Source organism: Drosophila erecta, unplaced genomic scaffold (assembly GCF_003286155.1).
Source record: "Drosophila erecta strain 14021-0224.00,06,07 unplaced genomic scaffold, DereRS2 tig00000021-arrow-pilon, whole genome shotgun sequence".
NCBI classification, from domain to species: domain Eukaryota; kingdom Metazoa; phylum Arthropoda; class Insecta; order Diptera; family Drosophilidae; genus Drosophila; species Drosophila erecta.
Window position 1 is genome coordinate 12,472,431 of NW_020825198.1, and position 12,843 is coordinate 12,485,273.

The window sequence follows — 12,843 nt, forward strand, 5'->3', positions numbered from 1 at the left end:
GGAAAATTGCAAAAATCAAAATTGCAACACAGACAGGCCGTCTCTGTCTCTCTCTTTCCATTATCCTGTTCTCTCTTTCCCTGTCTCTCTGTATGTGTGACACAAATTGAAGAGGACACGAAAAACTGCCAAACATTTCAATAAAGTTGCGCAGCGCCAACGTCGGCAGCGAAAGCCATAAGATTGCCAAACGCAGATTGTTTAGAAATTTAGTTTTATGAGCGCCACGATGCACTCACTCACACAGACACCGCCACCCTAAGGACTAAGGACTCGGAGACACGGACATGGGACACACGGACGCAGGGACTCACGGAGTGACAGGAACATCTGTCCGCCGGATTGCGCCACCAGCTGTGACCAACCAGGCGCTATTTGTCAAGAGTTCCCCATACAAGTCGGGGCGATTGTTCGCCTGGCTGCTAGTTTGCTAGTTGGCCACTGCCGGATTGTCGGATTGCTGGATGGCTGGATGGCCGGATTGTTGGATTGCCCGATTGCTACTGGCCAGTCTTTGCCCCACACAAAAGCCCACACAACCGTTGCGGAGGAGCATGTGCAGCGGACAGCGGCTTCTATTGTCCGGCAACTTGTTGTTGACAGCTTTTGTTTTGCCGCTTCAACATCAGCAACATCTGCATTTGGAAGTGGAATGGAGAAAGTCATGGCACACATTTGGAAATGAGCATCTCCTTGTCAGTGTTTAGGATAGAAAAGCCAATGGTACTAATGCGATAAAACCCAGTTTAGACTGAAATTGAAATATTCACTCATGGCTTTTTTCAGCCCCGTTTTATATGTGGATTTAAAATTGTTTCTTTCGAGATTACAGGGTATTGAACTGATTATTTAATAGTAACAACTTATACACTAATGACATTTTTTCACATACCTTAGTAACAATTTTTATACAGAAAATATTACTCAGCTAGTGAAAGTGCAAAAGAGAAGTTGAGTTATGGACACTAGAACTTCAGTCTTCGAACATTTTTTAATTTCTACAACACATCACATCAGAAAAATTACAAAAAAAAATTAGAAAAAATAAATTTCCAAATTTGAATGTAGATTTTTAGAGAATTGCGTTAGAAACATTTAGAGATATGCCACTTCAAAATCCGATTAAGATAAGTTGAGTTATGGACTTTAGAACTTCAGTCTTGGCACATTTTTGAATTTCTATAATATCGTAACATCAGAAAAAGTACAAAAAAAATTTAAAAAAAAAATAAATTTCCAAATTTGAATGCAGATTTTTAGATAATTGCTCCAGAAACATTTAGAGGTATGCCACTTTAAAATCCGATTAGGATAAGTTGAGTTATGCACTTTAGAACTTCAGTCTTGCCACATTTTTGAATTGTACTCTACGAGTAACGGGTATACTCATACTGGACTGCACTGTATACAATTTTAATACCTTTCAAACTCAACAAGAAACTTAAACAAACCTCTTCCAAAACATGGCATTTAAGCTCCATTGGCAGCTTGACTCCCCGAACAGCAGACCACAAAACGATAACTCACGGGAATGGCAGCAAATTAGACTTGCTTATGAGGCAGCTTAAAATAAACGAGCTCCCGATTTGTGCTGCCCATTTGCTTGATTAAGCCGGTGAACGGAGCTTGAGCTAGGTCCTGATCCAGGATCCTGTAGCCACTTTCCACTGCCATTGCTGTCCCTACATGATTTACGACCCAGTCAGTCAGCCAGGGAGTCACGATGGAGGGCAGAAGAAGACCAGAGCCACTGGCGTTCTACGCAGCTAATTTGCCTAAACGGACAGCGGGATAACCTTTGGCCCAGGTCATGCCCCCAAAAATCCACCAAAGCTTTGGGTTTTTTGGCAACAGCAGCAGCAGCAATCGCGTGGCTCAGTGAAAGCCACTCACGTTTAACCAATTTTGACACGCGCCGCGCTCACTCGCACACAAACACATTTGCAGCAGCGTAAACAAACAGCAGAAGCCCGCTGAAATTGCTCAAATGTGCGCATCAAACAACTCTCGTACACACACACACACACACACACACGCATTGAGGGGGCGAAAGGGGCGTGGCGGCGTGTGACGTAAACAGACAAAAAGGGCAACTCTTTGAAGGGAGCTCCATTTGTTATGATGCCACTGTTGCTGGCGCGGCTTTTATTGTTGTTGCCGCGTTTTTTGCTCGAAATTCGCGCAATAAAATTGTAGAACAAAGTGGCAACACTCAAAAATCTATTGTTTTGCTACTTTTTTGGAGCACCGAATGTGGTATGCCCTTTTGGGATATAAATTTATATATATTTTTAAACATACCGTTTAAATGGGTTGGTTTGTTTTAGAGATAAAAGGCTTTTAAAGTATTAATGTTTTGTTATCAGAGTTATTTTTGGTACACGTGGCGTTATTATGTAATGGAGATGATTGCTCCAGTAATCTTATTCTAATTTCGAGCAGTTAAGGATTTAATTATGATTTAGCTTCAACTCTGCATGTTAAGTTTAAAAGATCTTGAAAGTTAGCTGTCTGGAAGGGTATTTAAATGCTTTGCGTGTCATGTTGATTTCCTTCTTTGAATTTATCAACGTAAGTGTATGCGTAATTACATTTTGCAAACATGTTGAGCTTACCCAGCAGAAAAAAGGGTGTACGATAGGGAGTGAAGGCGAAGAACGAATATTCCCAGCCTCATCATGCTGGGTTTTTGTGCACGATGACTCAAAGGCGCAAGCCGGCAAAATGTGAAATGAGAAAAAGGGGCAAAACGTCAACCTCGTCTTCTTGTTGTTTGCTAGTGTTGTTATTGTGGGCTTCTTTTCCTTTGTGGCAACTGGTTTTAAAGGAGTGGCGAAGCAGCGGGGCGGTGGAAAACCACTTCGTTAAACTCATGAAAATCACTTAACGGCAGCACGCACGTAACAACCCGGGAAAAATCCAAGAGGAGCAGCAGATGAACACCACCACGGCTGGGAGAAGAAGAGAGACGTCTTGGCGCCCATTTTCCCTTTGACTGACGCTGGATGCGAAAGCCAAAAAGGTGCTCCAACCGCCGACAGCTGGCAGAGCTTAAACAGCAAATTGATTTAGCGCGTACAAGCGGAAGCAGCTGTGTCCCGGACGAATCAGTTGGGTTATGCTGGTTGAAGGACCTCTAGCGGATTTACAGGAGCCAGCAATAAAAAAAACCTAAGAAAGGTTCCGGGAAAGAATGGCTAGGACACGGACAAAAAGTGCTCTAAACTGCCTAGCACAATGGTTTTTAAATGCCTTGTATGTAAACCTCCTTTAAACATCGTAAATACAAATGAATTATTTAAAAATTCAATTATCATTTGAGACGTGGGGTTCTCCCACTTCAATATGTGCTTTTAATAGAAAGATAGATATATGTAATATGCTATTAAATATAATTTGTGTCGTTGAGAGCAATTAGGATTTAATATTGCTTTATTTGCTGTTTAAATAAATATGATTCCCATTACTATTTTCCTCTCTGCATTTTTCTACATAAAAAAAAGGAAAAAAACAAAGGTGGGGTAAGGTTGAAGTTGCTTGTAGAACAAGCCAGGGCAATGAAATGAGATTAATGCAAAACCGCGTGCACAGGCGATGTAAAAAAGAGCAGGGCGCACTGAAGAGCGATAGCTGGAGGAGGAGCACACGGCGAATACAACTCCAATGCATTTCATGGAGCTGGAAAATGAGAAGTGTGCTGGAAAATCATGGGTCCAGGGATCAGGGGGAGTTGCTGCAGGAGGTGGAAAAGCAGAAGCTGGGCGGAGACGACACTCAGCCAAACAAACAGAGAGCGCCGCATGGAGAGGCGGCGACTCACTGGCATGGAAAATGCAATTTATTATGCAAAATGAAAAACAGGCGACGAGCAGGGAGGGGGGGATATAGCGACAGAGATCATGGAGACATTGCTATAGAGTTGGACAGACTGAGAGACAGAGAGAGAGAGCCACACTCGAGGAAGGCAAACAAAGCGCGCTATTATAGAGCCAACAATAACAGCAACTGGCGGATATAAACATAATTCAATTTTTATTTAATTTCGCACAACAAACACAATAAATTCAGCACGACTGCATTGGCGGACGCGCAATATCCCAACCCACCAACCAGTCCACCCACTTTTATGCATTGGACGTGGGCCAAACGCATTGCATTGCATTGGATGCCGTTGCATACTTTCAGGCGTCAAGTCGACTCGAGCCAATTGTGAAAATCGCAGGCTTCGACTACTACTACCACTACCACTGTAACTATGGAGAGCTACCCGGATGGTGTTTGAGTAGCCGCCCCAGAATTTCCCACGGTGGCCACAAACTGTTGACTCATTTGTGTGCGGACGGACTGGTGGAATGTGGGAGTGACCAAAAGTGATGTGGGCAAAGTGCAAAGAGAACTGCGATTCGTTGAGCTGTTGGCCACCAAAGGGAAAACACTCATACGCAGTGTGGTGCTGATATATCCACGGGTGAAGGGCTACCAGGGGATTCAAGTTGGATTCAGATGGACGTGACCCAAACTGGGGACCTTTTTAAGCAATCTTGTGGTGCTACACATGACATCTTGGCCACTCGGCGACGATTGGCAGCGGATTGAAAGTGAGTTGGAATGGCGTGCAAAGTTGATCTTTGGCCTTTATCGACTTTGGATGGTTCAGTGTCAAGGCATTTGGGTGCAAGTTACTTTGAACTTACTGGCAATTACATGAAGCTTATGCCAACAAACATGTGTGTCACATATCCAAACGTTCAAGAAGCAAACAAAATGTGCCCTGCAATCTGCAAATTAATATACTCCTTTACGAATATATTGAAATATTACTGGAAAACGACAACCCTTAGAAAAAGATATGGCCAATAAGTAAAATGAAACACAAAAGCGCTGTTTCACAACAGGTTAAATATCCAATTCGATGGCAATACGCAATAAACTGGTTGAACAGCACGGCCACCAAAAACCATCAAGCCATTAGATTAATACATTTCAGCAAAATGGGATAGCCGTAAAAAGGACGGGCTAAAAGGCAGAAAAGCCTTCGCTAATTGCCAAACTCAAATCAAGAGTTGGAGCAGCAAGCCCTTTTGGGTCGCCCAAAATGGCATAAAATATTTACACGTCAAGTGCCACGGGGCTAAGGCGAAATGTTCGAAATACATGCGATGGAACCCAACCCAATGGTGGCTAAAATTGTTTATTTTTAGCACGTTTATAAGGCCATCAGAAAAGGTTAAGTCAGCGAGAGCCATGAAAATGTGGACAATTTTCCCGTTGTCATTGTTGGATTAGGTCACATTTTGCATAATTAATTCGGGAATCTCTTTAGCGCCCAGAAAAACGAGCAAAAAACGAAAACCCAATTCAAAGGACCTCTATGCAAAGCTATTTATGCGTAAACACACGCCTTTGACATGGAAATTTGTTAGCGGCGAATGTCAACAATGCGAATTCGGCCAAAGTTAAATATTTGCCAATGGGCCGACCGCTGCAATCCTTTCTGACCACAGCAACGCACTCGCGACCTCTCTCTCTCTTTCCCTCTCTCTCTCTCTCTCTGTCCCACACACTCGCACACCAACACACACTCGACGTCTAAATAAATTGCTGTCATTTTGAAAATTTCCCCAAGGTGGCGTGTTTAAAACGCTGCGTGACCATTTTGGGCGGCATGGTGTTAAGTTGGGTCACAGTAATGCCAATTTAACTATTTAAGTATGTCACATTTGCGTACACATTCAAGGTTGCCACAGTATTCAATTTATAAAGTTATCTAAAGGCGATAATTACTTTTCACTAAGCTATGGTTTCAGAACAACAAGTTTCCTTTTTGTGTGGCATAATTTTAAGCAGCTTTATAAGTGATTTCCATTTTTAAAATACTTAATACCCTACGATTTCTGAAATGCAGACAGTAAAACTTAGCCACATTTAAGCTGATTTTGCCGGATTTTAAAATGAGTCTTTGGCATCACTGTTGCTCTGGGTTCATGTGTGTTGACTTAAGCTTAAAATCAAACCATTTGTCAGGGGCAGCAGTCAGTAAAGGCAGCAAGTTCCAGACAAGACAGCGTTGCATGTTTTACACATTTACCCACACTATCGCACTCGCACACACACTGTCACCCGGGGGATTGTCACCAGTGTATGTGTGTGTGTGACGCATGGAAGCAATTTGGTTGCATGGCCTCCCGGCTAGGCTGCTGCACTTTAACCGCAACATACGAGTGCAATATTTCAGGCATGATTTCTTATACGACTTACGGCGGCCCGTTGGTCTTGCCAACCGCCCACCACCCAAAAACTCCTGCTTTTCTACGAAATCACAGTAAAAAATTTTGGTTAGGTAAATTATTTTATCAGCCTGCAATGGTAACCTTATTAAAATCCTTGCTGTTCTGCTTATTACTAAAATTAATCCTAAACTCCTAAACATAAAATATATCCCTGCACCTGTGGACTTGATATTCGAACCCTAGTGAATCAATCTACTTTCTGGACTGGGAATATACTGTTGCACATTTGTGGACAGTTGAATGGGAATCCGTAGTAATATTGCTGCATTCTTTTAGACACCTTTATATGTATAGAAGGAAGCCGCAGTGATGTATATATCTCCTCTATATATTTATTGACCAATTCGGCTATAATTTTCCCCAAGTGTGCTCCACATTGACCCTCAAACTGGGAGGCGCTGCAGCTGCAGATGCAGCTGAACTGAACTGAACTGAGCTGAACTGAAAGGCAGAAAGGCTGACTGGCTGGGCTGCATGGATGGCCGCCCTTCGTTGCCACGGCTCTGGGTCAAAGCGAAAGTGGCACATTTTGGGTGAAATTTTGTGGAGCTATCTAGGTTACTGTGACAGTGTCGTTGTGCCGAGCTGCTGTTGCCTCAGCCTCAGTTATCTGCTGTTGTTGTTATTAGTGTTTTTGTTTTCCCCGTGCTGCAGAATATGGCCTACACACATACATATATATTCATATATATGTATATACATAGAAAGAGATCGGTGTGCATACGGCAGAGGCAGACCCAAATAAACATTTCAGGTCCTCGGACGACTCACGTGCTTCGAGTTCTGAACTTGTGCGCCATTTTTATTGCCGCGCTGCCTGCACCATTGTTTCTGCTGTCCCTATCGCACAGCCCCGTTCCCTCTCTTTCTCGCTTTCGCTTTCGCTCTCACTCTCACGCTTTCTTTGTTTTCCTTCTTTTTGTTGATGTTTTACTTTCACAAGATTTCCCTGCTCTTTCAGCCAGTTGCAGTAGTTCCCGGCTATCTCTACAGTGCTCTTAAGCCCGCCCTCCTTTTATCCTCACACCTTCGCAGGACTTTGGTGGTTTTTGTTTATCTGAGCACTTAAACTCTTTGCTGTGGGCTAAAAACTTTAAGATAAACTTGCCAACTTCTTAAACCAATTAATTGCAATTTCATGCGTAATTAATTTGAGCTGCACAACGTGTTCGAAAGTTTCTTACATTCGAGTACTTTGCTCTGTGGCCTCTGTTTTTGTCGGACAAAGCCTTGTTTTTTAATACAGCCCACGGGAAAAGTCGGGCTTATGGAACGGATAAGCCAGATTGGGTGCACTAAAGCTGCTCAGAAGGCAAAAGGGAAGCTCGAAGGCGGTTTTCGTAAGCAAAACGATTTCGATTAAGCTCCATGACCCACTTTGCACAACTTCAGCCCCAGTTCACAGGGCCACAGAGCGTCCTCTGTGTAATTTCCAATTGCCAATCGAGTTTCCTCTAATTTGCCATCAATTTGGTTGGCCTTATCGCTCGTTTCGGAATTTTCCACACTCCTTTTATAGTTCGGCAAACTCATTAAAAAGTGAAACCCGAAATTAATCCATGTCCTTATGGCGGAAACGAGCGAGTGTATGTGTTTTTGCCCGTGTGCGCCGCCACCCCCCAAAAAGCCGAAACGATTCGCTTCGTTGACCGGAATGCGGTCCATAAATTGGGTCATTTGCCAATAGCAGTAGAAAGTCACTTGCACTTTCAATAGCAGGTCGGGTCGCCCCTGCAGTCACGTTCCACACCAGCCAACCAGTCAACTCGGGCCATTTGGCCATAATTTCGCTTTAACCTTATAAATTGGAGGGCGGTCGATGGTGGACTTGCAGGCAGCTCGATGCCATAATTTTGCAAACTTGCGTGCCACCAAAGAGACAGCCAAATGACACCAGCAAGGCGGACGACGTTCGTACATCCGCAGCCAGTCGGAACCCTGATGTCCTGGGCTCGTCCTGCCCTCCGCCTCCATTGCCGCCTCATCCTCCTGATTCGTCTGCCATCCGAATATCCTGCTAGACCAACAACAAGTTAAACTGACAAAGTAGCAGCCAGGGCACTTCCTTTTGTTTAAGCTGCCTGACACTGGTCCTGAGCATGGAATAATGCCGGCATGCACTTCGAAAGCACACCGAGAAAATAATACTTCCAGACAAAATCATAGCATGCTTTTGGGAGGATGAACTAATTATTTTACCACTATATTTCGATGCGATTCTTTGAAGGGTGTAGAAGAAAGCACTGCTACCTCTTAAGAACTTATTAGTACACCTAAGTTTAGGCAATGTTTAATTAACGTTGTATTTTAGAATACATTTGTATGTACATGGGTGTTATGTATTGAAAAAGTATTGTTGCACACTTTTAAACACCATTATATATTATTTGGGAGCACCAACGATTTAATATTCATGATCAACATTTTAAGTTTCTGAGCATAAACTCTAAACAAAATTGAAAGCAATTTGGATAGGCTGAACATTCCTTTTAAATATATAAAATGCATTATTATTTTCTTGCCGTGGACATAGTTCTCTTGCTTTCTCTTTGCAACACCCACAATCGCCTGGTGGTGCGGCAGCCTGCTCGTTATAAATTGACCGCATTATTTTGCTCAATTTAACTTGAGTTGGGCTGCATAAAAGGCAAAGGCTGCTACTGATGCTTCGGCATCGGCAAAGACACAGAAGTCGGCCAATGTTATGGGATGAGATCGGGCAAAGTTTTCAACTTAATACCTCATAAGTGCTGAGTGTGCATATCGGCCAATGGCTGCCGCCATTTCATAGTACGTTCGTTTTCCTCTCCGATTTTCCCTCCCGATTTTCCATGCAGGCGGCTTTTAAATTTTCACAGGGTCAACCCGCTCCCATTTCCTTCACTTTCGCTTGGCATAATTTTTTTATTAGGTCACACCAGGGCGACCACTGCAACAGAGCGGAATGCATCCGGGGGGTTAATTTAACCCGCACACCGATTTTCCACATCCTTTCGCCGGGCGTTGCCTACTTTTTGGGGCGGGCGAAAGTTTTTTATTTTAATAGCTGAAAGTATTTAATTGCATTTTTCGTGGCACCAGCGTGGGTGGCCATTGCATGGATGCGAGTTTATTAAATAAATGTCTATAAAGATGACTGCCATATACTTGTACACCAGAGGAAAATGGTGAGGGACGTCCGGAGATCGCATAATTACATTTCGAGGACACTTAATACAAAACTGCAGGGCCAAAACTCATTAAGGGGAAATGTGCGCCAGGAATTAAAAAAGAAAAAATTCTGCAAAATTTAGAACACTCCAGCCCGTCCATTAATTTGTGAGCCACCAGGTCAGCGAAACCTGTCAGCCGGAGCACGGGCCTAAGCTCGACCTAACTAAACATTAAACGAATTTAAGAGGTCAGTCAAGTGCTGCCGGCCAGGGAAGAAGAGCGGGGTGGCGGAGGAGGAGGACAGGTCAGAACGGGTGGAAAATCGCAAGAGGGTTGGTAACGGGTGGAAAATCAATGTGGAGAAAGGCACGTAGTCCAGGCTTTTGCTTGTCGCTTTGGTTACTCGCACCGAAAAAGAAGGGCTTTATGGTTATTGCGATGTTGTTTAGCATTAATCTAATTAGAAACCTAATAAATCATTTATTCATTGATCTAGTACCCTTAAATGTACTTCAACTTATCGTAGAGTAAATTATACTAGATACGGTGAAATATAATACCAAATAAGGTACTGGGATCTCGGGAACTAAAAGCTTAACGAAGCTGTATATAGCATTTTCTGAAATCAACCTCAGCTTGCCACTGGGAAAATGAAGTTAGGAGCAACTAATGCCAAAGGTTAGTGTCGTGACCAAGTGTCGCATTACAAACGCATTTGCTCCCAAGTAATGGTTTTCACTCGAAAAGGGGTAATTCAAATGATTCCCCCAGTTTTGTGGAAGCAACAAGCGGACAATGCAAGTAGCCTTGCCCCTTAAGCTGGGTCGCGTTTTTTTGGGAGAGTTCATTCCTGCAGGCTGGACTGGCTATATACTCGTAGTTTGTTAGCCTCTTTTCATATTCATCCTTTTTAGCAGAGGTCTTCTTTGTTGGCCGCTAGATAATGAAAGAAAGCAAGGCAAAGGAACACACAGCCGAAAGTTTTTAATATAATTTGGAATTAGCTAGAGTGCCAGATGGTCGGGAGAGAAGCAACCTAGCCCTTCACTTAGTATTCATGCAAGTCCTGCGGGCCTGTGGCATTTCCTTTGTTGCGTATACGCAACGTGGTGCAACTTTGCACGAAAGAGCAGGGCCAAAGTTTGTCCCACATTCAGAGGAACAGAACAGAGCACCAGAGGAAGGAACAGTTTGTCATGTGAAATTAAAAGTACGGCAAAGGATGAAAAGACCATGGGCCGCACATAAATAACTAGCCAGGGCCATTCATCCAGTAGAATATATAGTTGGAAATACCATGGATCATGGACACCACAATCTGTTCTTCATGCAAATCAAGCTCAAGTTTTGCTCGGTCTCGGATACGGATTCGATTGCCATCCGCTCCAATATCCTGACCGACCACTATTACATAGGCCGCCCTAGCTTCGCTGGATAAAACTTCGCCGACTTATCTGTTAAACCGCATAACTTTGCATATATATGAAGCTATTCAGCAAAACTACGGCAACAAGCTCATGCAGCTGCCAGCAGCATAAATACATTAAAACTGCCCTAAGACCCCGAAACCCTCTTTGCAATAGAAGAAAAATTGCTCCGATGTCAACTTCAAAAACAACAACAAGGATAAAACGTTAAAACTATTGTACGCACTTATATATGCATGGGTTCGCGGAACCGGGAATCCCATTTTATTTATTACATTAATGACGGCAACAAAAACTGCTGAAGAGGAGGCTTTAAAAGTTGCTCGAACAGACTACACGATACCCCTGGCGTAAATTTGAATTTATTATTCTTATTTCTTCAAATTTGCAATCTTGGTTAAACTTTAAGAGAACGGAAATAGTCATAAGCTATTGAACATTTCTTATATGCAAATACTAACTCCATCAAATGCAAATCATAAACTCCAACATTTTATGTTGAGCCAACTTTTTAGTTTTCCATTTCTGCACCCAGAACCACATGGCAAAACAACAAGAAACCGAAATCAGAATACCAGATTTGATGTGTTCAATTCAATTCCCTGAGTCTCGTACGAGACAAACGCAAATTGAATATACACTTTGGTCCCCCTACAATTGCGGAGGAGCATAAAACTATGCAGCGCCGCCACTGACAGCCTCAACTTTCCCGATGACGGCAAAACTTTAACAGATTTGCATAAATTATACCCAAGCAAACAAAACGTGGCAAAACAAGATGGTGGAGCACGAGCCACAGGCGGACCACATCCACGTCGGCACTTTGGAAAAATTCTAGACCTTTTCCTTGAGTCAATAAGTAGCTGAACCCAAATCCACTGTTCACACAAACAGCGGGCTAAAACCAAATATCCTTTTTTAGAAAAATAAAAGAAATCGAAAAGTTATCAGCTTTGTAGCGACGAAATGGGTAATATTAAATTCATTTTAGTTCCTAAAACTTTAACTAAATTCATACAGCATGCTTAAATTTATGCATATATGTATTAATCCTTATACTTTGTTGCTAGCATGATGCATAATGAAGAGAGCTACCAAATGCAAGAGTTGTGGGTACAAATAGAAATTGTACAAAATTCGACACAAATCATAATACTTCGAGGACTTTGCTACATTTATTTAAAGCATAACATTTGTTTGATTTTTCCGAGTGCACAGACACCGCTGCAGGAACGGAGGAGCTCAAGGAGGACGTTCCTCGATTCCGGCCATGGCATCGGCATCGACTACGGCATTGCCCCCATAGTCATTCATTTAACTGTCAATGCCGTTGTTATGCTGTGGTTGTGGCCACGGTTTTGGTTGTGGCTGGGAATGCGGATGAGGATGCGGATGAGCAGGACGATGAGCAGGAGGATGAGCATGGCGGCGGCTGCTCGGCGAGAATTTATGAATTCATAGCGATCTTATGTGTAAGCACTACGTATAAATTTAATATATTTTTATGTTTTTTTATGGCCACGCGTCGACGTAGCCTGGAAATATAATTTATGCCTCAATGTGCGTGTTTTTTCGACGTTTTTTTTTTTTTTTTTTTTTTTCATTCTGCTGATGCGATTTTCAGGGAGCTAAAGCGACGACGACAACTTATCGATAAACTTCGACACAAACAATATTGTTCCGCCCCCGTTTAAGTTGTTGTGGTTGTTTTTGTGCAACTGAAAAGTGTTTTGTTTTTCCACACACATGACCCCGGTTCAAACAACCAAACACACAAGACCTCCAGCCTGTGATATACTTCATTTTATCTGGCAGACGCGAGTCGAGATTCGAGTGGCAGGGTACCATCGAATCCATCGTCGTCAATATGTTTGTCTGCCAGTAGTCCGCTGACTGCGGTTGACATGAGAGCTTTTTGGAACGCCACTATGTCGTGTACCGCCTGTCTACGGACCTCCCTTCCCCACGATCCC

General features: G+C 43.0%; 1 protein-coding gene across 4 annotated transcripts in view; it reads right to left on the minus strand.

The window, feature by feature from the left end:
* Positions 1-12,843, minus strand: part of LOC6544597 (palmitoyltransferase app) — a 62,183-nt gene that overhangs the window by 19,042 nt on the left and 30,298 nt on the right. The gene's annotated exons all lie outside the window — the stretch shown is intronic.